Source organism: Crotalus tigris, unplaced genomic scaffold (assembly GCF_016545835.1).
Source record: "Crotalus tigris isolate CLP2741 ecotype Arizona unplaced genomic scaffold, ASM1654583v1 scf7180000017774.6281472, whole genome shotgun sequence".
Lineage (NCBI taxonomy): Eukaryota > Metazoa > Chordata > Lepidosauria > Squamata > Viperidae > Crotalus > Crotalus tigris.
Window position 1 is genome coordinate 3,250,817 of NW_024096625.1, and position 4,681 is coordinate 3,255,497.

Here is a 4,681-nt window from a genome sequence, read left to right on the forward strand (position 1 = left end):
GAAGTTATTCCCACAGTATTCAGTGATAGAAATATTAACAGGTGCTTAATGTTCTGAAATTAGAGTGCAAAAGGAAAAAAACTTTCAGTTGCAATAAATGGAACTTAAAGTTGCTAGTATATTCTACTAAAGTTGTTAGCAGATTCAACAATATTTTTTTAAAAAATCTGGCTGTTGAACTTCAGCTATAAATGTTCTACATCCAATTCCAAGCATTAGGACAGAAATATATGTAATTGCATATTAGTAACCTCAGCTTTTCAATTCATTTTGATTGTTTATTATGTGTCTGTTTTACTTCTTCAAAAATCATGGCCCATTTTAAACATTGTTTAGTGTTGCCAGTTAGAATAATTCATTAAAGAAAATTCTGAAAACATGCATTATTATTTTTCTTTTAGTAAGTACTGGCTTAATAAAAATAAATTTAGGACATCAAAGGGGAATTAATCGGCCCACTCAAAAAGTTAGGAATTAGAAAAAGATTTTTCTACTCGCAATTAATGTAAGAAGGAACAATCACCACTCTTAAGAAAAATTCAGTTGAGATTGGAGTCTGATTTCTCTTTTTCTTTCAAAAGAAAGTCTTGATCTGAGATGATTATTTACCATCACATTTTAAAAAGTGTTTTCTGTTTCCTAGGAAAGAATATGTCATGAATGTAAAAATTCCTCAGTCAAGAATACGTCAATAAATTTCCTAGCGTACTTGGATTTAGCTTAGAGTAGGATACTCAAAAGTTTCCCAGCTGAAACTATGGTTGAGCCTGTCCCTGTGTTGGTCTTTTGCCATCATTTTCTTGTTCCTCAGTTTAAAGGTTGTCTCTGATATAAGCACTTCTGACAAATAAGCCCATTTGAAATTATTTTTGTTTGGGAACAGGCTCATGGATCACCTCGGGACTTATATTAATCCTGCCATTCTGAACTGGGCAAAGATGGAATTATTGTTGACTAACGTCAGAGAGGATGGAAGAAGCATATCCAGAGTATTCAGAGCAGGTCATAACTGAGGATCCCTGCTATGTAGCAGAGGAATTCTAGTTGGTATTTTGAGATCCTGTCTTATCATGCTTGGGGATTATTCTGTTGTCTAACTCTTATAGGTGAAGACTATTGCTTCAACTAACATATCAACCCTGGCTGAAGTGGAGACCGGGCTCCCCACTAGGGGCCTGATAGCTTCTAGGGTGAAGAAAACAATACCAGAATAAAAGAAATAATGCCCTTTGTCTCCTGCAACCTTGCAGCGACATATAATTATTTGGGATAGCAGATCCATGAATGTCAAGATCCACTATTGTGTTTGAAGCATGAAGCATGCAGTCTGTATCCTGTTTCTAGCCTCAGAACTGCTTTCAGTCAACCTGACCTGCTTGTTGTATCCAAAGGACCAGTTAGGTGCCCATGACTGCAGCAAGCAGCAGACCACTTCCACTGTTGCACTTTTTTCTGGCCAAACCATTACAGCTGTTGGCCCTCCCTGACTATACGTCATCCTGGGAAAAGGCAAAACAACATCCTCACCTGCTTGCTGCATTGACATTTGTGCCATGCAATTTGAGGTTAGTGATTGGTGAGGCTTTAGAGCTTATTCATTCATTCATTTTCTAAAGCCACTCATTTCAGTCAATGTCTCTGGGCAGGTTACAATTCATAAAACATATTACAATTAAAATTATAAAAATATTTTAAAACAAAGGGAATAAGAACGCTAAAAACACCCAATTTAAATATCACATGGTGGCAGGATACTTGACCAGTTAACAATGCAGCCAGGAAATAGCACATTCAATGCCCTAGCACCGGAGCATAGCCAGATTTTCAAGGCTTTACGAAAGACTAATAGGGTCAGGGCCATTCTAATTTCTGAAGGAAGGATGTTCCATTGAGCAAGGGCTATTGCAGAAATGCTCATCTTCTAGTCCCCACCAACTGACACTCTTTGGCTGACAGGATCTGCAGCATGCACATTCTGCTCAATCTAGTTGGGCTCATAAACACTCTTAGAAAAAGGTAATCCCTCAGGTACCCCAGTCTCAAGCCATGTAGGGCTTTAAAAGTAACCCACCAGTACCTTGAATTGCACCCATAAACACAGTGATAACCAGCGCAGCTCACACAGAAATGGTGTTACATATGCCATATATCTGGCAACATATGCAGCCAGGTGCAATGCACATGCTATTGCACAGTATAGACATGGATATATAAAAAGATGAAAAGTGGCCTTTATGAGATGAAGATGTCCATACACTCCAGCAGCATGCTTTAGGACACGTAAGTGATAGCTAATGCTAATACATAAGCACCACCTTGTTTGACCTAATAGCAAAATGAATTCCTAGAAGAGGCAGTTCTGGATCTGTTACATTGTCTCTAGAGATTTGCAGACTGAAGCCTTAAGTACTTAATATTTTTACTAACTGCATCCATCTCTGGAATTCTATAACAGAGGACAATAATTAATTGCAATATACAATCAGTGATAACTACATAACAGTTGTGCACTTTTGTACTGTCTTTTACAATGGTTTCATGACCACATGGAATAGAAGGTCTGACTCAATCCATCAGATAATTTTTCTCAGCCAATCTCACTAAAAGATAAGGGGAGCTGCATAACTTGTTTTTGCACAATGGCAGGAGATCTTCCCCATAGTTAGAGTCTTTTAAGATTGGTTAAGAGATAAAACTTCCTATGAACCAAGAACTATTTGGTAAATAATATAGGAAGTATCATTTATAAGAACAGATTTATCCCTTTACTAGGAACCATATTCTTTTAATGGGCTCATAGAAGACATATCCTTTCTCCGGCCTGATGGTACTTTAGGCATACAAATTTGTATTGGATACTGTCCATCACAATACATTCAAGAATGTAGGCATCTTTTGTGCCAAAAGTAGTAAAACTGCATTTCAATCTGAGGTGTGAGAATAAGGATGCAGGGATCCTACTACAAGTAATAAGAAAGCCAATAACAAAAGTTCCAGTGTGACTGGGATCTTATTTCATGAATTATTTCTCTGCCACATTAAGATTACCTCCATTCAACTGTCTCCAAAGATCCACAGGGAAATTATACAGCTAAAATTAATCTTTATTTGGCAGTATATAATCATTAACAGGTCTTAAAAAATAATTTTGGGGATTCATTTTCTAGAAATTATCTGCAATAGTATTCCAGGAGCCCTTATGCAAGTATATTGCATTATTAGACTATTCACCATAGTCACCAGTAAAATCAGGGAGAATTTTATGCTGCCAGTTTAGGGCAGTGAGTTCTATCATAGAGAGGTTTGGCTTTTCAGCAAATCTTTCTCTCCACCTCTTTTTCTTGGAGGACTAACAAGTCTCTCCCTCCCTCCCTCCCTCGTTAATTTAATGGTATGAGCTAGGTAGAAATGATTGCTTGCTTATCTGCATATGTTTTAAACTGAATATTAAAGACTTGATTTGGTCAATTAATCTCTTTATTTTTCCATAGCTCATTAGTGGCATACACATATTAACTTACAGTGGTGCAAAGCAGAATATTGTCTGTGTTAGCTCTAAACAGGATTATAAAACGCGACTTCTTCATCTCCAAATGTCCAGGACTGTATCAATCACCCCTGGCTAGACATGATGAGAATTTTAGTCAGATACCCCCATTAAAGCTGAACTAGATCACAGGTCCAAAATTTCGGCCTTCAACTTCAGTAATCTCTTCATCTCTCCGGATCCTCGCAGTAGCCAGCGATTCTGCTTAATTGCCGGCAACTTGGCAAAACGACGTTCTCTTTCTCCTTCTGGCGAGCGAGATTGGGCCACTAGTGGCCGGCCGTGGGTAACAATATAACTCCCTTTCCTTTATCAATTATACTCAGATGAAGCCTCTCTCTGTGTGTGTGTGTGTGTGTGTGTGTATGTCTGTTCTGTCTCTCTCTGTCCCTCCCTCCCTCCCTGTCTTTTTGGAAAACCAGCTAGTGATTTTTCTCCACTCTTCCCAGCCGCGGCTGATTAGAAAGCTTGCCCCGCGGTAAGCGGCTGGCCTCCGGTGGCGAGGCTTTAATCGTTACTCGTGAGCGTCTCGAAAGAGGCCCTTTTCTCCCGTTCAGCCTAACGGCTCTGATGAAACCCCGTTTATGTCACAGCGGTTCTCTGGTTCTCGCCGCGGATCGTGGCCTTTATCCAAAAAGCGATCCCCTTGAGACCCAAAGCCAGCGCTTGCTCAGAACAGCTTTCGTCAGAAAAAGCTGCTCCGACTTAGACGGCCTCTAGCAGCTGAGGGAAGGACGTCGGTTTTCAGAACTCGGCCCAGAAGACCGGAGCTGCGTCCCTTCTTTCTTCTTTCCACAAAGAACTGAATCCAGCCATGCAAAAGAGAACCGTTTCTACCAAAACTGCAGAATGCTGGCCCAGAGGTGGCATTATTGCACAACAGAAGGAAAATACTTTATATTGTTCCGAAATGACTAAAAAGAAAAAGGAGATTTTAAAGCAAAAGTCAAACACCTACTGTGCGTGACAAGTTAACTTTGCTGACCATGGCCAATTTTGTATCTATTATGTGATCCTTCTGTCAGGTTGTGAGAAGTCTGTCAAAAGGAGTACACCTCTCCTTTGTGTCCTCATGTCCTTGTCCTGAGGGCAGAGCCTTAGAATCAAATACTGTCCTAATTTCTCTGTGTGCGT